The sequence below is a fragment of the Rhinopithecus roxellana genome, chromosome 15 (genome assembly GCF_007565055.1).
Source record: "Rhinopithecus roxellana isolate Shanxi Qingling chromosome 15, ASM756505v1, whole genome shotgun sequence".
Lineage (NCBI taxonomy): Eukaryota > Metazoa > Chordata > Mammalia > Primates > Cercopithecidae > Rhinopithecus > Rhinopithecus roxellana.
In genome coordinates this window covers 112,353,435-112,376,475 of record NC_044563.1, presented here as the reverse complement: position 1 = coordinate 112,376,475, position 23,041 = coordinate 112,353,435, and the positions used below count along the sequence as shown (strand labels likewise).

Below are 23,041 nucleotides of genomic sequence, written 5' to 3'. Positions count from 1 at the left end.
GTGCATGGGCATTTGTTACAGTATCCTAAGAAACTAGTCATGGTATCCATGACTCCAGATGGGATGGGGCAGGGAGCTGATAGGGATAGCCAGTGACCGAGGTGGTGAAAAGTGAGATGGGGAGACAATGACCACAAACACCACAGCTGAGCAAGTTCCCAGGGACACAGGGCAGACGTCCACAGATGCACTCCTTGAATGCAAGAACCTGGGGTAACTCTCTATACAAATCCCAGACACATTGGTGACTTTGCAGTCAAAATCTCACTGCCACTGGGTGACCTGGAGCAGGTTATTTAACCCTTCAAAGGCTCAGTTGCCTGAGCTGCCAAATGTGTTAAATAAGATAACAGGCACATAGCAAGCACAAGGCTGGTTTCCTTATGGTCCTCTCAAAGAGGGAAGAAGCAGGAGGGGCTTCTCTTATCTTTCTCTCCACTCCCTTCCATTTGAACACTGATGAGATAAGAAAGTTACGTGAAGTTGACTCCCATAGCTTCACTGCACACTACCACAATGGCCCCTAACGTCAACTTGCAGACCAGATAGGTCCTTGATGGAGTTCCCGTTGGCCATTCAGCATCCATTAAGCACATATTTATTGAGCACCTACTAAGCGCCAGGCACTGGTCAAAGCACAGCCCCCGTGAAATTTTTTAAAGCAGAACAATGTAGTGCAGGGCTGCTGCCAGCTCTGAAAGTGTTTTGCACAGATTAGAGAAGGTTGCCCTTTCTGGGCAAACACAGTCCTGTCAGCACATGGCTTGGCAAGCAGGGAGACCTTTGTGTAAAGAAAAGCAAGCCTCTTCATCAGAGTGGACACAGCCCGTGCAGGGGGCATGGCTTGGCAAGCAGAGAACTGGATTTGGGCCCTGCGTGCCCCTCATCCAGGTGTGCCAGCTGTGCAAAAGCGTCCAACCAGACAGCATCCCTGAAGTCGTGCATTTTTCTTAAAGATAAATGGGTTCTGTTTAAGGGCTTCTCTTTTATTCTGTAATTTCAGACTGTGAAAGTGTCTTTTCTTTCACAAAATGAGGGTGAGAGTAGATGGTAGTTGCTTGTTTTATCTCTTTTGTTAAATGTCCTCACTGAGCAAAATAAAAAGTTGACAACTTTCTTCCGGTTCTCTATTTTGGACATTTTACTGGTCCACAAAATTCAACATTTGGGGAATGAATTACTGATTGATGGGAGGTGTCGCATGGTAAGAAGCTCTCTGTTCAAGCAAAGGAAAAGTCACCCAAACAATATAGACCTAGGCAGGTACCATCAGTGTCCCTGAGCTGCAGTGATTCACATGACATGATCTCACAGAACCTGCTGGGTTGCTATGGTTATCTCACCATACCTATGTATTAGCTTTGTGACACATGAGGTTCCTACCACGTAGATATTCAGAAAGATTTTTTATGTGTTTCAGAAATGAACATGCTAGCAATAAATATCATTGCTTGAATGCAGCTGCACACACACATGAAAATATTTATGCACACAGGAGAATCATTATTTCTTGCATGTGTTGGTGATTAGATGTAGCTCATCTGAAGTTCACACAGCTCCGGAATGGGCAGACCTTGGTTCCAGAGACAAATTTAGATTTTCTCTCTTAGGCAGGATCCCTTCAGTTGCCGGAAACAGAGAACTCGTCTTGGTTAAAAAAAAAAAAAAGAAAACAAAACAAAAGAAAAGAAAAATATAAAAAGGTGGGGATGGGATGGGGAAAATGCATTGCCTCACATAGTTAAGAAATGAGGTGTTTATTTCACGTACAGCTTGATCCAGGGCTTCAGGGACAGACAGTATCAGGACCGGGGCTCCTCCCACCCCCATGCACTCTGCCTTCCTTTGTATATAATGACCACAGGCTCTTCCCTGGTGAGGGCCCCACCACGTGTTCAGTTGGCTGCCAAAGTTCAAACCTTTGATGGAGCGATTACTTCCCAACAGCTCAAAAAGTTATGTGCCTGTGTCTCATTGGCCCGAATTAGATCATCTACCTATCCCCTGAGGGGGACGGTTAGTTCTTTGGAATAAAGTCATGGTGCATGGCCAAGGTCAAGGGATGCTGCCAGTCACGCTGAATTTCACTTCAAAAAGGAGTGGGTCTAAGAAATTAGTCCCCAAATAGACATCTCCACATGGCTCTGCCTCCTTTTGCATCCACCCCACCTCCTCCCTGATCTGTTCTCCACTCGGCTCCACCTGCTCTGTGCTCCAAGATGCTGACCCCAGAGGACTCCAACACCAAGCCCCTTGCTGGCTGGCCCCTGACTGAGTTAGACAACGGGAGGCACCAGCAGGAGATCTGAAGGAGGGAGGAGGAAGAGGTTGGGGTATTTCTTCCCTGCATCCTCTTTGCCTTAGTGCCTCTCCAGAACCCACTCCCTCTGGGTGCTGGTCACGCCATGTCTATAAGCCTTTGAGGGAGTAATAGCCTCCTGCTGCTGCTAGTCTCTAGACATCTCAGCATCCCATGTTTGTTCCTTTGACCCTGACCAGGTATCTATACGTTTTCCTTTAAGTCTTTTCATTTAAACCAGGAGTTAGCAAACTTTAGCCCACAAGCCAAATACCACCCTCCCAGTCTCCTTTTGCAAAGAAAGTTTTACTGGAATGCAGCCACGTACATTGTTTAGGTATGTCTAAACATACCTGTGACTGAAACTGTATGTGGCCTGCAAAGCCAAAAATATTTACTATCTGGTCCTTTATGGAAAACATTTCCCAACCCCTGGGTAAACCACCTGATGGATTTGGTTTCATGCTGGGACCCTGACTATTACATCTCCTTATAAAATGTAAGGCGAGAACACAGCTTTTGCTGTAGGATTTGTATGTGAAGGTTGGGACAATACTAAAATGATCGGCCTAGCTATCCTGATGGCTCAAGGGAAAACCACACAGGGGAAAGACAAGTTTTCTTTTTAAAAAAGACAGTGAGTGCTGCTCTCTCCTATCCTTGGAGTTAAGGGGTCTCAGGGCAGAGAATGCTCCCCACTGCCCCGTTCCTGTCCCATGCTCATATAGACAGCACACCTGAGTACTCTGAGTTCATCAGGGCATGCCAGTGAACAGGAAAATCAATATGTGAAGAACCAAACCAAAATGCTGGATGAAAAAGATGAACATTGCTAGGTTCAGAAAATAAAAATGTTCTAAACAGATAAACAGTAAGCAAAGTGCTTTGATTTGTACTGTTTTCCAGTCCATAAAACCCTAATATCCGCCGACGTTTCATTAAGAGCTTCCATGCCACTCGGCATGCCTGCTGTGGCTTGAATAGATCGCTGCAAAAATGTTATCCGAGCTGCAGACCCAATCTTTTGCAATGTTTTACATGGGTGCTAAATGGGGGAGAAGTCTGATCAATCACAAACAGAACGCCAGTTTAGGGGAGAAGCAAATGTTGGCGTTAAATGAATAATATCCATCATTCTGCAATGTGGTTCTTCCAGTCAATCAAAAAAAAAAAAAAAATAGGTAGGCAAAGAGCATTTATTGGAGTGAAGAAAAAAAAAAGATTAATGAACACATGCAACCAGATCCTTCAGCTTTCAGAAACAGAGAGGGCTTGTGTTTTGAATAATACATAGTGAAATGAATGTTCAAATTATGTTGGAAAACGGTTCATTTGGACTCCTAGCCCCTTCCAATCTCTAACCCGAATAATACTCCAGTTTATGAACTCCCTTCCTAATATATCAAAGACTCTCCACCTATTGTTGCGTTCATTCCCTCAGTGGCCCCTACTGGAAGCTTGCTGAATGACCAGCCAGACTGGAAGGCACTGTGCGGGACTCTTTTCTTTAATGACCTCCATTTCTGTGGCTGCGAAGAGGAAGAAAAAGCCCTGGTCAGGAAATCAGCACCCTGAAGTGGATTCTGAGCTTTGAAGTTGAGAGGCCTTGAACAATGATTAAATCGCTCTCTGAATCTCAGTTTCTTTATCTGTAAATTACCACCTCCCTCCTGCCTCCACCCCAGATTCTGGTAAAGTTATTCATTCACATTTGGTGAATATTTGTTAAGAACATTGTATGTGTCAGGAGGGTGCTGGGTGAGGAGGAAGAGGCAGTCCCTGCCTTCTGGAAACTTACATATAGAGGAGAATAGTCAGTGACAATATGATGTCGTAAGCCCCAGGAGAGCGGCGTTCCTGAAGTCACTGGGAGGGACCTGTGAACCAGGAAGAACTGTGGGAGGAAGGGGTCTCTAAATGCATTCTGAAGAATAAGTCAGTGGAGAGGAGTACAAAGGAGAATATTATCACCACAGGGAAGAGGACAGAGAATGTGACTCTTCAGAGGAGGTACTGACAGTATTTTTGCACAGCTGAGTCACAAGATTCAAGGTAGGGCGAGATTCAGGGCAAGAGCCCTGAAAATAAAGGAGAGCTAAGTAGGACCCAGATATCAAGGGCCTCCAGCTTCTGTTAAAGAGTTTGGACTTCTCCCTGAGGACAGTGGGGAGCCCACTGAAAGGTTCCTGTTGGCAATGGCGGCCTGCCTCCATATGTTTCAGGCCACCCCCACCAGCCCACTGCAATAACTTCCAGGTGGAGGAGTTACAGAGGGCAGACTGGAGGCTTGGGATCCGCTGAGAGATGTCAGTGGCTCTAAGGAGAGAGGAGGCAGAGGTAAAAGGCGGCATTACAGGAGAACTCCATCAATTGGGGAGAAAAGGGAGAGGAAGGCATCACCAAGGAAACTAGGTTCTGGCTTAGATGAAAGCGCAGATGCTGATTCTATTCACTGAGAGGGCGCATGCCTGAAGGTGGTGCCTGGTGCAAGGCAAGGTACACAGTAGGTGCTTAGTAAGTGTTTGTTGACTCAAAGCAGAATCTTTATTCTCCTAGCTTCATTCTCCTCCTACCCCTGTTAACATCGCACTCCCCTAACCCCGCCTCAGCCCCACCCCCACCTCATCCTGCACATCACTGCCTGGTAAATCTTCTTAAAACACCAATTTGTCTGTCAGATTTAAATGGCTCATTTAAATGGCGCAGGATTTCCCCAGACAACACTCAAAGCCCCTCTGCTCAGCACCCCCCAAACCCAGGCAGCCTTGCTTCTGCTCTGCTTCAGTCAGGCCTTCGGGACATCAGCCACGTGACCTGCTCCCCTCAGGGCCTCTGCTGTAGTGCTCCCTTCCAGGAGCACCCGCCTTTCTTTCATTCTGCCACCGCAAATTTGAATCAGAGAATCACAGTGGAGACCAGGGAAAAAAGAAAAAAGGTCAATTCCCTCTGGATTTCTGTTGCTTCTGCTAATTCAAGGCAGCCTCAATTCTTTGACATCCAGGCAACTCATCGGGTTTGTGGCTGTGGAAGCTGCAAGAGAGGAGAAATAGGAGGTAAATTTATCTAGATTAGAGATGAATTGGCAAACAAGCTATGTCTTAATATATCCTTCTAGCATATCCCAGACTCTTGGAGTCCTTTTGATTTTGAAACATGTTTTTAAAGCATGAGTGGATTATGATTGTCAGAAAAAAAGCAGTTTCTTCCAGGCCTTAAGCTATAAAAACTGCTATTCCTGTTCTCTTTGCAAATGAGCCCACTTTAGTATGCCCTGCTGGGAAATGAAGGCAATTGCTTTATTCCTGGGAATTACCAAAGATTTACTTGAAAGTGCTACCTCACACACAGTGAGTAATAAGTCTAAATGAAAAGGAAAACAATTAGCCCAAATGTGCCAATCTCAACAGTGTTGATTGGTTGTTTGATTTTGAAAGCTCAATTTTATTTCTAGAATGAAAAATTGCAAAAACAAACAACAAACAACAAAACCCCCAGTGGTTAAAGTCCTTGAATGAGAAGTCCCTAGGAAGAACACAGATGGGGTTCCTTTCAGGGCCACCTACCTTTGTGCTTGAGCCCACCTGGGACCCTGGCAAAGGTATCCATTTGGACAAACTGGGCCCCCAAATTGCAATCCATCAGGTCAAGACTACAGAGCCACCAAAAATAACGAATAGATCCATGTTCTCTTGTCTGTCCTGCATACTTCCCATTGGAAATGACAGGCCTCCAGCCCCAAGCCGGCTTCACTGTCCATCCAACCACCAGGGAAGCGTTTCTCAAGGTATGGTCTAAGAACCACGTGCACCTGCATTAGTATCACCTGGACTCCTTGTTAAACACACAGATGAATGATACCCATTCCACACTTACCAAGTCCAAATCTCTGGAAGTTGTTCTTTTTTCTTTCTTTTTTTTTTTTTTTTTTTTTTGAGGTGGATTTTCACTCTTGTTGCCCAGGCTGAAGAGCAATGGCACAATCTTGGCTCACCGCAAGCTCTGCCTCCCGGGTTCAAGGGATTCTCCTGCCTCAGCCTCCCAAGTAGCTGGGATTACAGGCATGTGCCACCACATCCAGCTAATTTTGTATTTTTAGTAGAGATGGGGTTTCTCCATACGGGTCAGGCTGGTCTCGAACTCCAAACCTCAGATTATCCGCCCATCTCGGCCCCCCAAAATGCTAAGATTACAGGCATGAGCCAACATGTCAGCCCAGGCAGAGGTAGTTCTAGTCGTCAACATCATCAGGGTAGCCACACTAACAACACCTCTTTTTCCTCTTAGTCCATGGGCATTTTCCTTCAATTGTTCTCAACATATCCAGCTTAAAGTCCTTGATCCATTGTTTCAATAACAAATCTTGCAAGTATTGTAAACTTCCTTGCAATTCTACTGTGTTCCTCCAGTAAACACACTCCCCATCCCCCTCAATAACTTTGTCAAATCTCTTCAAACTAAAATGTCCTAATTGCTGATCCTCCAATCTTCTTGTACTTGACCTCACTTCTAATTCTCTGAGATTTTGAGGCTACCAAATTAGATGTCTCTCCTCTTTCAGCCACCAACATGGGCCCCTTCCTTCACCTTGACTTAGGATCCCACCCCAACTCCTTCTTGGAACCTTACACTACCAACATGCCTCCTGTCTTCCGGGTGTTCAGTCACCTCCTTTCAATCAATCCTTCCCCTTGGCTCTTTTTGGCTTTGTAGAGTATCATTAGTGGCAATTAGTATGAGTATTCTCTCCAATATCCCAGGAGGAGAATTATTACATCAATGAAGACACACTATATACCTGGCTACCACAATAGAATGTTAACATGATTGTTACCTTTAAATCCTTTTTTTAATAATAATAATGTGTTTCAATATAGTTTTAAAAACTTTTTATTATAAAAAAATAAACTTTTTATTATAAAAATTATAAACATTTTCAAATACATTCAAAAATAGAGAAACTAGTAAAATGAACTCCTACTTACCCATCAGCCAGCTTCAACAATTGTCACCGTTTTATCAATGTATATATTTTATTTATTTTATTTTATTTTGGAGACAGAATTTTGCTCTGTTGCACAGGTGGGAGTGCAGTGGCACAATCTCGGCTCACTGCAACCTCTGCCTCTCAGGCTCTAAGATTCTCCTGCCTCAGCCTCCCAAGTAGCTGGGATTACAGGCATGCACCACTATGCCCAGCTAATTTTTGTATTTTAATAGAGACAGGATTTCACCACGTTGGCCAGGCTGGTCTTGAACTCCTGACCTCAGGTGGTCCACCTTCCTCCACCTCCCAAAGTGCTGGGATTACAGGCACGAGCCATTGTGCCTGGCCATATTTTAAAGAAAAGTCTATATATTGGGCCATCACATTATGCATCTCTAATTGATAAGGGCCAATTTTATAAAACATAACCTCCAGGTCGTTATCACAGATAAATAACTATGATTCCTTAATATCACCTAATTCTCAGTCCATATTTTATTTTCCCAGTTGTTTCCAGGATGTCTTTTTATAGTTGGGGTGTTCAAATCAAGATCGAGCAAGGTTCTTACACTGTATCTCATTGTTTTGTCTCTTAAGTTATTTTTGTCCTCTAATAGTCTCCCTGCCTTTATGTTTTTTAAATGCCATTGAGTTTTTGGGCCATTTGTTACATAGAGTATCCCACACCCTTGATTTGGCTGATCACATCCTTAAAGCACTGATAACTTTTGTCTCTATCCCCCATATTTCTGCCTTTTTTCTTTCTTTTTTTTTTTAAATCAAAAGTACTTCATAGGCAGTACTTTTAAACATACTCCCGTGGTGGAGACCACTTTCAGAAAATCTGTCCCTCATCCTCACATCCTCTTCAAGCTCCAACTTTCCTCCTCCCCATCCATAGCTGAATGAGTCTCCAGAAAGCCGCTGTGTTTGCTTTCTTAATTTCTTCAGCTTTCACCCTCTCTTCAGATCTGGCTTCTGCTCCTGTCACACCCAGAAACAGTAATGACCTCCATTCCTTCGAATCGAGCAGATATTTCTTTGATCAATTTCCATCTTATTGCAGTTATAGACTTCAATAGCTTAAGGCAGGAATTTATTTTGTCTCTCATAGTTCCATGGATTGACTGGAATCAGCTGAGGAGTTCTCACTTGGGGCCTCTTAAGGAGCTGGCATCATCTGAAGGCTTCATGTCCTAGATGGCTTCTTTCTTCACAAGGCTGCTATCCAGGTTGGATCTCAGGAACAACTGGGGCCTGGGATCTCTCCCTCACTCTCCTTGCCCTTACACAGGGTACCTTCACCTTCACATGGTAGTTTGGGCTTCCTCACAACATGGGGGTTTATGAGTAAACAGACCTCTTACATGGGGGCTGGCATCGCACTGAGAAAGTATTTCAAGAGACCAAGGTGGATGTTGCAAGGATTTCTGTGACCTTGATAGCCACGTAGTGTCCCCTCTGCTTCGGTCTAGTGATTGAACGAACGGGTCCTGCCCCCCTTCAGTGTTGGGGGCACTACACGAAAGTATGAATTTCAGCAGGCATAGTTCCCTGGGACCATCTTTGGAGACTATCACACTTCTCCTTTGACTTTTCAACAATTATCACCACCTCAGTGAGTTATCTGATTTTCGAAATACTCTGACCCCTTGCTCCCATAACAAGTCACTTTTCTGTTCCTTTTCTACCTCTCTGACAAAAACCTCTCAGTGGTCTTCATAGGCCCCATCTTCCTCTGCCCAGTCCTCCAGGCCTGGTCCTAGATTTCTTCTCTTCCAAGCCTCTTCTCTCCCAAAGCCCTTTCACATGGAGGTCCATGATTTCAATTAATTCCTAAAATGGGCATGACTAAAGTATTATTCACTCCAACCCAAAACTGTCCTCTGAGCACCATATCCCACCTTCTAGAAACCTCTTCTTGAATATTCCAAAGGCATATTAACATGTTCAACTAAACTCAGAATCGACCCCTTCCCCAAACTGGGCCCCTTACAGATTTCTTCATTTCACCTAATGGCATCCTCACTGCCTCCACTTACACAGAAACTTGAGGGTCATCTCTTTCTCTCTCTCTCTCTCTGACTGAGTCTATTAATTCTATCACCAAAATATTACTTCTAAAATGTTTCTGCCCACTCTTCCCCACCTCCACTGCTGTCACCCTCTATCCAGGCCACCCTCTGGGGCTATCCCTAGAAGAATATGGTACCCATGGCAACTCAAGCCAGTGCAGAGTTTATCCAAAGTACTGGCCCTTAAAAGGGAGCTACTCTGTACTGGCACTGGCATCTTTTATTGGCTTTGGGAGATACTGTTAAAAACGGAAACTCAAAATTGAATTTTAATGATGGTTCATTAAAAAGATATGCATTTTGCAGCCTCTCACCTCAAGTGTGGGGCCCAAGGCAGATACTCCATATTCTCTTCCTAAAGGAAAGGTCTGCTAACAGGTCTCCCTTCATCCACTCTTGCCTCCTAGAACTGCTCTCCACACAGCAGCAAGAGTGAATATGTGAATTACGTCCTCTGCTTAAAACTCTCTCATCACTTTTCATTGATTTTTGGGATTAAAAAAAAAGAAAAAACAAAACAAAACAAAACCCTTAGCATAGCTTACAACATAAATAGGAAACTGTATTAGTCCATTTTCACACTACTTATAAAGACATACCCAAGACTGGGTAACTTATAAGGAAAAAGAGGTTTAATGGCTTACAGTTCCACATGGCTGGGGAGGCCTCACAATCATGGTGGAAGGCGAAAGGCATGTCTCACATGGCAGCAGGCAAGACAGAGAATGAGAGCCAAGTGAAAGGGGTTTCCCCTTATAAAATATCAGATCTCATGAGACTTATTCAATCCCACAAGAACAGTATGGGAGAAACAGCTCCCATGATTCAATTATCTCCCACTGGGTCCCTCCCACAACATGTGGGAATTATGGGAGCTATAATTCAAGATGAGATTTGGGTGGGGACACAGCCAAACCATATCAGGAACTCAGTCTATCCTCTACAGCATTTTGACGCAAGTAACAGAAACTCAAACTCAACCTTGCTTGAACGATAAGGAATTCTAATATCTCATAGAACAGAAGTCCTGAGGTAGGGTGGCCTTTAGGGCAGACTGATTCAGCAACCCAACCTTTATCAAGGAGAAAGATTCTTTCCATACGGCTATTCTGCCATCCTCGGTGCTGGCTTCCTCCTGAGAGGGGAAGATAGCTGCAGTAGGCCCAGGCTTCACATCCAGATTTCACAACACTCAGGGGAACACATAGGGGCCATCTTTTCTTGTGACTTGTTCTTGAGAGTGAGGAAACGTTTTTTGGAAGTCCCCTGTGAAACTTTCCTTAATTTCTCTTTTGCCAGAATTGGGGCCCACCCTTATAACTAAACCAATCACTGTGTGATATGGTTTCGCTCTGTCCCCACCCAAATTTTATCTTGAATTGTAGCTCCCACGATTCCCACATGTTGTGGGAGGTAATTGAATCATGGGGGTGGATCTTTCCCATGCTGTTCTCATGATAGTGAATAAATCTCACGAGATCTGATGGTTTTATAAAAGGGAGTTCCCCTGTACAAGCTCTTCTCTTGCCTGCCACCGTGCAAGACATCCCTTGCTCTTCCACCATGATTGTGAGGCCTCCTCAGCCATGTGAAACTGTGAGTCCATTAAACCTCTTTTTCTTTATAAATTACCCAGCCTCAGGTATGTCTTTATCAGCAGGTGAAAATGGACTAATAAACTGGGAGAGGAATTACTACCTGGAACTGGGAGTGAAGTTAGCATCACCTGATGCAGAAAGCTGTGTTAGGGGACGTATGGATTCCTGAACAAAACAGGGATTCTGTTGGAAGGAAGAAGGGTGTAGGCACTGCTAGGGAGGCACATCCAGTGTCCTCTACCTTATACCTCTCCAGGTGATCTCACTCCAGCTTCTCTGAACTCTCTCCACTGCAGCTGCAGCCGTCTTCACATCCTTGTCTGCACCTGCTTCCTTCTGTCACAGTCCTTGCACATGCTTGCCCCGCCCGAAGAATGCCTTCTTCTAGGGAAATCCAACTCGTCCATCTGTCTGGGAGGAAATTTAATCTCTCTTTAACCCTCATATATTTGTACTTGGGACAGACTCCTGTTAGCAACAGATTAACAAGGGAAAAACAAGCAAGTTTATTAACATGTGCAGTGCACATCACAAGGGAGAAACTTCAATAAAAGGTGTCAACCTAACGTAACCACAAGGCTCAGGATCCAGTTCAAATGAATTGATTTAAGTAAAAAATGTGAGGTTGGTCATCCCAGGAGACATGGACACCAAAGAATAGTGACCGCTATTCTCAGTGTGGGGAAAGGTGAAGATCATTTATACAGACAAAACTGGAGGCACTGAACAGAATTACAGTATTTTCCATCCAAAGGCTAACATAGAGATATAAGATTGACTGGCTACTCTTAATTACGCTCTAAGGAGTTTGCTTAACATTCTGTCGAGAAGAGGTAACAGTCACAAGGATCTCTGTCTCCGAAGTCATTTAGTCTAGGTTTGAATGAAGAACAGAAAGTCTAGTAAAATATAACTCTCGGGCCGGGCGCGGTGGCTCAAGCCTGTAATCCCAGCACTTTGGGAGGCCGAGACGGGCGGATCACGAGGTCAGGAGATCGAGACCATCCTGGCTAACACGGTGAAACCTCGTCTCTACTAAAAATACAAAAACTAGCCGGGCGAGGTGGCGGGCGCCTGTAGTCCCAGCTACTCGGGAGGCTGAGGCAGGAGAATGGCGTAAATCCAGGAAGCGGAGCTTGCAGTGAGCTGAGATCTGGCCACTGCACTCCAGCCCGGGCACAGAGCGAGACTCCGCCTCAAAAAAAAAAAAAAAAAAAAAATATATAACTCTCAACACAAAAGTCAGGAAGAAACAGCCATGCATCAGAGAAGAAAAACAAGCATGTTATATGACTCCATTTCCAAGGCTTAACTTTTCCCTTTGGCATAATCAATTTTGAAGGTCCAGAAATTTTCTGTTCACAAAGGTAACTCCAAGCAGTGGCTTAGAACTCTGGCTTATGCAGCATCTTCAACAAAGAACAATAAATTTTAGAAAAGTGACAAGACAAAGGAAAGCAGTTGTAGGTTTCCAGAGGTGGGAAACTGTGGGAAGGCAAATATATGGGGGTAAAGCAATGGAGTAAGGTTTGTTTCCAGATTGCTCCTGTGCCATATCTGAGTGGATAACAGCTGTTCCCAGTAGAGGAGAATTTATATCCTGTCTTTAGGTGGAAAAGCGGAGGAGGATAGAAAGAGCTTTCCCTCTGTTTGCTGCTTCTTAATTGCCTTTTGCTCAAAAATATTTATGTCAAAGAAGCATATTTTGGGATGACATATTCTAGTTTCTTTCACTTCCAATCTCAGCTAAATGTCTTCCCCTAGGGAAATCCAACCCATCCTTTTGTCTGGGAGGAAAAGCTGCTAGAATAAAAGCAGGCAGAGGAACATGGAAGGACTAGACTTGCTGAGTCGCCTGGCCTTCATCTTTTTCCCATGCTGGATGCTTCCTGCCCTTGAACACTGAACTCCAAGTTCTGCAGCTTTTGGACTCTTGGACCTACACCGGTGGTTTGCCAGGGGCTCTCAAGCCTTCAGCCACTGACTGAAGGCTACACTGTCGGCTTCCCTACCTTTGAGGTTTGGGGACTCAGACTAGCTTCCCTGCTCCTCAGCTTGAAGACAGCCTATTGTGGGACTTCACCTTGTGATGGTGTGAGTCAATACTCCTTAGTAAACTCCCTTTCATATATACCTCTATCCTATTAGTTCTGTCCCTGCAGAGAACCCTGACTAATACATCATTCTCCACCCCTCCCTGTGTTCACATTGTTTGCCCCGTAAGTCCACTCTGTCACTAGCGCATGGCTTGCTTTGGCCAACAGGATGTGAGCAAATGTGACACAGCAGATCTTTACAAAAGCACTTGCACATTTCTGCTTAGGCCTTGCTCTGCTGAGAGGCCATGAGCACATGCCTGGGCTAGCCTCCTGGAGTATAACTCACCTGGGACAGCCAAATTGTCCTAGTTATCCCAGCTGTGGCCATCCTAGCAGAGCCAATAGCCAACCAGTCCCAAGCTTGTAAGAGAGCATAGTGAAAACGAGGAAGACTGCCCAGCCAACAGCAGCTGACCGCAGAGGCATGAGTGAGCCCAGCCCAGCAGAGATCAGCCAAGCTGAGCCCAGGTCAACTAAGACCCAGCACACTTGTAAACGATACAGTTTATTCTTGCACGTCAGTGAAATTATTGAGGTTGTTCATTACAAGGAATCAGTATGTCAATGGATAACTGGAAACAAACGCGGTTTAAACATCCAGCAGCTAAGGAATGGTGCAATACCTTGCAGCAATTAAGAAAGCTGATACAAAGACTATACTTTCAGGGATCATTTCTATAGTTCATTACTAAAGAAGTTTATCTGAACATGTAGAGCACAGGACACCACAAGGAGAAGGCACAACATTATTCCTTCAGCCTGAAGCCGGCTCTTGGTATTGCATCACTAGAACAGCCATTTTTGACTGTTCTCTTCCAGGAGAATAAGGAGAGGATGCAGTTTGGGTGGTTAAAAAAAAAAAAAAAGAATTCTGATGCAGATGTATATTGACTTGAAATGTTCACAATAGACTGAGAAATTGTAGGAGGAATGGGAAGCGGGTTGCAAAAAATGTATGTAGTATGACACCACTTTCATAAAACATATGTTTATACATTTGCATATGAATGAGTTGGGTCTGATACACAAGATGCTGAAAGTGGTTATTTCCAAATGGTAGGATTTGGGGTGATTTTCATTTGTTGTTTATCTGTGTTTTAGAGTTATTCTATAGGAACATGTGTCACTTGTACAATTTTCAAAGGGGAGAAAAAAAATCTTTTCCATAGAGTACAACATTTAAAAAATTTAAAATCTTTTAGTTTATCCATAACAACCCTGAGTGTGTTTCAAGTACTTTTTGTGGATAAAGTCATTATCAGCTCTTGTAGCATCCTGTGCAGGAGACTTGATAACATCGGCTCAGCCAGGATTCACTAAAGATTGCAGGTAGCAGAATCCACCTGTCTGATCCCAATGGTAACCCCGAACTCTGTTGTTGGCAGTGGCTTCATCTTTCCAGCCCACACAGAGCCAGGGAAGCCTTAAAGCTCCTCTACCTCAGAGAAGGCAAGGGTTGGGGTCACTGTGGATCCCTACTGTCCTACCAGTAGAGTAGAGCCTTCCCAGTAACTACCTGCCGACAGAGGTTAGTTATGACCCTTGGGAAAACAAAAGAGACTTTTTAAAGTTTCCTACTAACAGGAAGTCAAATTTCATATATTCAGAGTAAGAAATTCAATGCCCCAGGGCAGGACAAGGATAGCTACCACCTTAATCCTTATAAAGGATAAAAGAACTTCCTGCCTGCCAGCCTGCATTTCCTCCTTCCTTGCTCTCTCTATTTTTCTCTTTCTTTCTTTTCCTCTCTCTCTCATTATTCCTCTTTCTTATCCATCATTTGCAGTTAGCCTTTCACCTAAAATAAATCCTAGTTTAAAGCAAGTAGATCCGTCCCTGCACTCTCTTTACCAGTTTTCAATTTGCAATCAATCCCAAATATTTTTTTTTTCCTGCCACTACTGCTGCTGTTGCTAAAACCCTCCTCAAAGAGCTGGTGAAAATTACCCATCAGGCTGATGGGGTCTCATGGAATCATATAATCTGATCCCAGCTTGCTGTCCCTAAAACACTCACTTCTTTTCTTCATTCCTACTTCCTTATCCTTTTCCTGAATTCGAGTAGATCTTAATCTTTTCAACACTTTTATGCCCCAGCACTCCTGCCCTACCCTCCTCATACTCTGTGGCAGTATTGACTCAGACCATGCCCAACAACTGCCCTTGCATCTACCTCTAAATATCTCCCTGCTGTTTATTTCCAGTGTATCACCCTCCTCACCCCCTATCTCCAGCCAAGCTCTCGATCCTAACCCAACTGGTTTTCCCTAGGACAGTGATTATTTCAGTTCAGATCCAGGGGATCATGAGGAGTCCATGAGGCCCTGCAGGTAATCTACAAATCTTCAGAAGGCAATGCAGAATCTTTATGTCAATTTTTAGGTGAGAGTCCCTAGCTTTCTTTTAATTTCCAAAGGGCTCTATAGATCTAGGACAGTGCTTTATCAGTTACCCTCTCTTTCTTGCATTTTTAGGCTCCCTTTCAACTGGTATCCACTTCTCCATCTACACATAGCCTGGGTGTACCAGGGCCATGGACAATTATGAAATATAATTACCAGGTGTATTGGTCTGCTCTGTTTGGCATAACAAAATACCACGGGCAGGGTGGCTTAAACAGCAGAAAAGTATTTTCTCACAGTTCTGGAGGCCGAAAGTTTGAGACCAAGGTGCCAGCATGGTTGGCTTTTGGTGACGGTTTGCTTCCCGGCTTGCAGATAGCCACTTTCTCACAATTTCCTCACATGCTCCCATGCAATCCTCCCACCTCAGCCTCACGACTAGCTGGGACCACAGGTGTGCATCAGCATGCCTGTAATTTTTTTTTTTTTTTTTTTTTTTTTTTGTAGAAACAGGGTTTCTCCATGTTGCCCAGGCTGGTCTCCAACTCCTGGGCTCAAGCGATCCTCCTGCCTCAGCCTCCCAAAGTGCTGGGATTACAGGCCTGTAATTTTATTTATTTATTTATTTATTGTAGAAACAGGATTTCTCCATGTTGCCCAGGCTGGTCTCCAACTCCTGGGCTCAAGTGATCCTCCTGGCTCAGCCTCCCAAAGTGCTGGGATTACAGGCATGAGTTGTCGTGACCGCACATTTAACCTTAATTACTTCCTAAAGACTCTGTCTCCAAATACAGTCACAGAGGGCAGAGGAGAGGCAGTGTTAACACTTCGACATATGAAACTTGGGGTGACACAGTTCAGTCAATAGCACCAGAAATAAAAATAACTTGTTTTAAGATATCAAAGTTGCTATGTTTGTTACACTGACAATAGATTCCTAACTTTTTTCTCTGGCTGTTTTTAAGATCTTCCCTTTATCACTGGTTTTAAGCAATTTGTTTATGAGATGCCTTAGTGGAGTTTTCTTCGTGTTTCTTGAACTTGGAGTTTATTGAGCTTCTTGGATCTGCAGATTATAATTTTCATAAAGTTTGGAGATATTTTTCACATCATTTTTTTCAAATATGTATATTTTTTGCTTCCCCTTCACAGAGTCGAATTATATATATAATTCCAGGTGGCACATCCCACTTCCTGGGTTCAGTGGGATAGTCCTACCTCCCTGGAGACTCTACCAACCAACACATCTTCAGCCCCTCCCTCCTGCAGTAGGCACAGCAACTCAAGGAAGACAGAAATTTAAGTTTGTCCCAGAGATAACTAATGCTCTTTAATTTTTAAAATTCATTCTTATCTGAGTCTTTTACTTAGGCCAGTTTCTCTTGCTCTGCCTCCAAGTTCATTAATATTTTCTTCTGATTGTAAAGACTGGGGGACCTCTTTCTTTAGTTATCTTTGTCTTAAGATTTGGTGCAATGTATCAGTAGACCTAACAGAATGAATATCTAACAAAAGAAAGTTGAAAACTAAATAACTGTTACCTTTCTCTTTGAAATACTGTAGGAATGAAAGTTAGATATGCTTTGTGACTTCCACGAAACCCTGACCATTACACAGGCTATGATTTTTATCAGTGCAAGACACAAGGTGAGCAGGCTCACTGAGAAAACGCACACCAGGGACTTCACAGTTCCTGCTCTGCATCATGATATGGACTAGAAGGAAAAACATGTTAGCTTGAGGGATTTCTGATCAGGGTCCAGCTGTGTTGTGATCACTAATGGCTTGTCGGCTCGTGGGATGAATGAACAATGAGTGTCTTTGGTTACAAACTGTGATCTACCCACCAATTGTGAAAACTGTATTCACAGGAGTCGACAGCAGCAGTTGATGGCAAGATGGCACTCAGAAATGGCATTGACATACTTTAGGATGTGGAATCATAAGTGAGACAGCACACAATTAGAATAAAGAATTGGCAGAGGGGGTTAATTTGGGAGGAAAGGTGTGGATATAAACTGTTACTGAAGAAGACAAATAGATTGTTCACGACACTGAGACTTTCTACGATACTATAGCAGAAGAGATGTCCACGCATGTGACTGACCTTATTTCATTCCTAAGTGAGACAGTTTTGGATGCAGTGCTCGCTGTTGCTGAATAAGTGATCACAATGTGCCTTGTGTTTCTTTCTTTGGGAATATTTGAATCTTGTCTCAATGCTCAAAATGGATCAGAGATACAGATTTTGATAGCAAAGTGACATTATTCGTGAGCTCTTGTGAAGAAAGTCATTGGTTTTTATCTTCTTTAGAGTTAGACTGTGGGTGTGGGTATAAAAGGTGGGGTTTGTAACATCTTTCTTTCTTAGAAATGTATTTCCTATTCCCATGGAAATGGTTGCATTAGATGTTCTCTATCATTTAATAATATACTTGTGGACTAAAAGATAAAAGTGCTGTCTGAAATAAGCCAATTATGTTAAACTAGCACATCTGCCATTACTGCCTTTATCATTAGCCTGAATAGAAAGGCCTTTAAAATTGATTTTTTAGAAAGCATTTGAATGCATTCTTTGCTATTGTATTTATTCAATAAACTATTTAATTATTTAAAAAATTTGTCTTCTGCAATATCTAACTTTCTGCTAATCTTATATGGTGCATTTTTCATCCCAGATTTCAAAGTTTTAATATCTAGGCTTTCAATTTGTGTCTTTTTTGTATTTTCTCTGGCTCTTCCGAACTTTTAAAACATTTAACACAATTACAATAATTGTTTTGATGTTCTTCTCTGTTAATTCTAACATCTGTGTCAGTTCTGGGTCAGTTTTTACAGACCGATTATTCTCCTTGCTGTGTTTTCCTGCCTTGTTGTGTCTTTGATTGGATAATACAAATTGTGAATCTCACCTTGCTGGGTGCTGGATTTTTTTTTTTTTTTTTTTTTTTTTTTTTTTTTTTTTTTTTTTTTTTTTGTATTCCTGTATGTTTTCTTGAGCTTTTCAGGTCTTGCCTTTGTGCTTTGAGAGGCATTTTCTGGAGCAGTGCTCAGTCTAGGGTTAATTATTCCCCACCACTGAGGCAAGACCTTACTAAGTACCCAGTGCCCCACGAATGATGAGTTTTTCCAGTTTGACTGGTAGGAACAGGTACCATGCCTGGCACCCACCATCCTTTCAGATGGCTCATTCCTCAGCCTCACATGCATGCACTGTTCACCACTTTGCTGAATGGCCAAGGGGATCCTCTGTGGAACTCTGGGATTCTCTCTCTGTGCAGCCATCTTCTCTCTGGAACTCTCTCTGTAGAACCATGGCTGACTTGGTCTCTCTGGACACTCAACTCTGTCTTTTCAACTTCAGGAGTCTGCCTGAATCCATGTTAGTTCTCCCTCTCTGCACAGTGACCTGGCAACTCTGCCAAAGTAATTCTGGGGTAATCCTAGGACTCACCTAGTTTGTTTCCAATGTCGTTCATTGCCTGGTGTCCAGTGCCTTGAAAACTGTTGTTTCATATATTTTGTTTGTTTGTTTGTTTGTTTCAAATGGGAGGATAAATCCAGTCCCTCCTTTACTCCATCTTGACCAGAAGCAGAAGTTAGTAGCTATTATTATTTTATCATTCATTCAAGATATCTTAGGGGCACCTACTATGAGCCAGGCACTATGCTAGGTTGAGTATACAGTGGTGAGCCAAAAGAATATGGTCTTAGCCTCACAATAAATCCGTCTTATGGCGATCAACTTCTGCCAGAAGGCAGTAAACATGCTAGGCCCTGGATTGATGAACATAGACATGAATCAGCTGTGATCATTTCTCTCAAGGAATTCAGAATTAGGAGGGAAGAAAAATTAATACAAAGCTGACTGTGAAAAGTATGTGAGATACAAAGGCTCTGGGCATATTGATGAAGAAATAATAAATTCTGATTTAAGGCATAAGGGAAAACTTCATGGAGAAGGTGACATTTCAGTTGGGACGTGAAAAGTTCATGTAATTTTGAATGGTGGAGAAACAGGAGGGAGGTAGAGATGCTCAAAGTGCTTTTCTTTCTTTTCTTTCTTTTTCTTTCTTTCTTTCTTTCTTTCTTTCTTTCTTTCTTTCTTTCTTTCTTTCTTCTTTCCTTCCTTCCTTCCTTCCTTCCTTCCTTCCTTCCTTCCTTCCTTCCTTCCTTCCTTCCTTCCTTCCTTCCTTCCTTCCTTCCTTCCTTCCTTCTTTCTTTCTTTCTTTCTTTCTTTCTTTCTTTCTTTCTTTTTTTTTCTTTTGACGGAGTCTCGCTGTCGCCCAGACTGGAGTGCAGTGGCACGATCTCGGCTCACTGCAAGCTCCGCCTCCCGGATTCACACCATTCTCCTGCCTCAGCCTCCCAAGTAGCTGGGACTACAGGTGCCTGCCACCACGCCCGGCTAACTTTTTGTATTTTTAGTAGAGACGGGGTTTCACCGTGTTAGCCAGGATGATCTCAATCTCCTGACCTCATGATCTGCCCCCCTCGGCCTACCAAAGTGCTGGGATTACAGGCGTGAGCCACCGCTCCTGGCTTCAAAGTGCTTTTAAACTTGTGGCAGACACAGCTATGTGGCTTGTTCTTTCTCTCCCACAGAACTCTAATCATGTGCTTCAGAGGATGCTGTATACAGTGCTTTCCAGCCCCTAGGAGTGAGTCTTGATTGGGTGAAATCAATCAAGGAATTTCTATTCCCCTTGCCTGTCAGTGGATCCTGCATAGGCACATGACACAATTCTGGCCAATGAGATATGAGGGAAAGTCTGCTGGGAAAGCTTATTTTTCAAAGAACAGGAGAGAACATTCCTTTCCCCCACTGTTTCTGAGAGAGAAACAAAAACAAAAACAAAAAAAAAAAACCTGATTCCTTGATGATATCCTGAAACCACTGGCATTAACCAATCTAAAACTGATATAACTCATGACTTCTTGTTACATGAGATGCTAAAGTTTTCTTCTTGTTTCAGTAACTTCTAGTTGGATTTTTGTTGTAGTTGATGGCGCTACTTTCAGCCAGAGGCAGGAGACCAGCATACCCTAAGCTGATCAGTTTACCCATTAAAAACTCCCTTTTCCTTTTCACTGATTCAACCCTCTGCTAAATGTTACTTCTCTTGTTCTGGTTCCTCTGCTTCATCAAGAATGGAGGTTAACCTAAGACCTAAGACATGTCAATGCACTTAGTCACTCTTCCCAAACATACACATGGGGGGAGACGCAAAACGACTTTGAAAATGAAAGAAAGCAATTACACAATGCAATACCTTGACTATTCTGTTCCATCACCCTTCCTGGTCCTTTGGTTGGGAGGACTTAAACTCTTATGGTAGGGTGGAGAGATGAAAATAAACATAAAGGAAAAAAGTGTAGGCAAGCCCAGGGGAAGTTATGTAAATTCTTCCGGATTCACAGCAGTGCTAGAATTCTCTGGTAATTCCCACAGGAGCCAAGACTACCTCTGAAACAGTCTAACTGTTGGAAACCACCAGTGTCTGGCAGGAAGCCAACTATAACAAGGGCAAAAGATAATGCCGTTTCGGAGAGTCTGGACCAATCCCAGGGACCCAGGCCAGCCTGTGGCCAAAGTTGTGAATATGCAAAAACTGTCACCAGTCTCCACTCGCTTTCCCGTTCCCTTCCTAGTCCCCTTCTTTTTCTAGCTCCGATCTTTTTCTCCCCGCTCCTCCTCCCACTCCTACTTCTCCCTCACTCACTCAACAATTCATATCCTGCTTGCCTGATGAGCACAGAAGGTACCAAGCCGCCTACCTTAGGACACTTGCATTTCAGCAGGGAGCTCTTACACGCCCAAGGTAATGCTCCTCTATTGCTAGAAATTCAGGCTTCGAGGCTGGCTGTGGGAAGCATGTCTGGTCTCAGGCACAGTACTTCTTGTCCCATGCAAAGTCAGCTGGTGGGAAGCGGGGCAGGGGATCCAAGGGAAGGAAGGGGACTAGGAAGGGAAGCGGGGATTCAAGGACTGGATTCCCATCTCTCACTGCCCGCCAGTAGGGATGTACAGGGTCACAAAGACATTGCCTTAAACGCGGAGCTGTCCTCTGCTAGCTCATACAGGACCTTGTCATGCTGACTTGTGATCCACGGATCTCAGCCAGAATCCAGCATAGCCTGATATTTAGCAGATGCTGTTTATGGAACGAATGAACGAACGAACATCCGTTCATATACGCTACAGCTCTGCAGACACTATGGCTATCTTGTTCCCCATTGTATCCTCAGCACCCAGTCCAGTGCTTAGGCTGTAGTAGGAAGACAGTAATGATTTATTAATTGACTGAAAGAGGGCGTCACAAGAAAGGGACTTGGATCTATGCTGCAATGACATCTTTATTGCAAGGGCAAGAAGGACATCCTTTTTGAAAACATCAGGGATGGAGGTGGGAGGCAGGGCAAGATGGAGGAAATTTCTGGGAGTACAGCTATCTAGCTGTCATGGTTCAACTATGGTTTCAGTTTTCTAGGGTTTCTTTTTTTTTTTTTTTTTTTTTGGAGATGGAGTTTCTCTCTTGTTTCCCAGGCTGGAGTGCAATGGCATAATCTCGGCTCACCGCAACCTTCCACTCCCAGGTTCAAGCGATTCTCCTGCGCCAGCCTCCGAGTAGCTGGGATTGCAGGCGCCTGCCACTTCGGCCGGCTAATTTTTGTATTTTTAGTAGAGACGGGGGTTCACCATATTGGCCAGGCTGGTCTCGAACTCCTGACCTCAGGTGATCTACCTGGCTCCGCCTCCCAAAGTGCTGGAATTACAGGCATGAGACACCGTGCCCAGCCTTCTAGGGATTCTTAACCTGGGGTTCATAGGTGGGGCTTCAAAAGATCCATGAACCCTCCGACTCTTTAATCAAGCACCGGTGTCAGTAGCTGTATGTGCATTTTTCTGGAAGAGGATCATGGCTTTCAATGAGTTTCAAAAGGCTGAGACTGCTGGAGACCTGCACTGTCCAATAGGGTAGCCATTAGTCCGTGTGGCAATTTAAGTTTAAATTTAAATTAAAATTTCAGTGCCTCACTTACACTAAGCTACACATCAAGTGCTCAACAGCCACTACCTACAGGACAGACCAGATAGAGCACATTTCCATCACTGCAGAAAGTTTGATGGGACAGATATCTGTATTGGTAGCATTACCACCTGAATACAGGTAAGAGTGGATCCAACTAGTGCTTTTGTAAAACGAGTTACCAACATTTAGAAATAAAACATAAAAATCTAAAATCCTGATTTCATTTGGGAAACAGGACTATCTACCAGCGTGGGGCCTGCGTTCCCCTGGCAGCTGGAACGCACAGTACTGCTCCCTTTAGAGGGACTCTCGGTCATATAGAAGTTTCCCGCTTGACCCTCCTTGACGACTGACAGTAGGACCCTCGTTTCCAGGGGACTTAGCAGTCTTGGTCTCCTTCCAGGCTCGCGTTTGTAACTAGACTCCAAATTTTGCTAAATGGGGTTAAACTGGGTTTGAGAACACATTTTAGAGCAGGGTCTAGGGCTCAGTTGGAAGTTGAGGAGGGGCAGCGCCTCCTTCCTTACAGTTTTCCGGAACTGTAGGAAGTCAGAGGGAATTTTATCCTGAACATCTGTTGCTTGACAAAGAACTTCTTCCCAGTCCTCCTC

At 43.8% G+C, this 23,041-nt stretch overlaps 1 long non-coding RNA gene and 1 pseudogene across 1 annotated transcript; one reads left to right on the top strand and one right to left on the bottom strand.

Moving 5' to 3' along the window:
- Nucleotides 1–4,920: 4,920 nt before the first annotated feature.
- Nucleotides 4,921–21,475, bottom strand: LOC115893501. The gene is made up of 3 exons (XR_004053517.1): nt 21,175–21,475; nt 11,198–11,367; nt 4,921–5,329 (listed from the first exon to the last, which is right to left on the bottom strand). It is a non-coding gene; the product is annotated as an uncharacterized LOC115893501 (long non-coding RNA).
- LOC115893816 lies at nt 13,706–13,905 on the top strand (annotated as a pseudogene).
- Nucleotides 21,476–23,041: the final 1,566 nt, after the last annotated feature.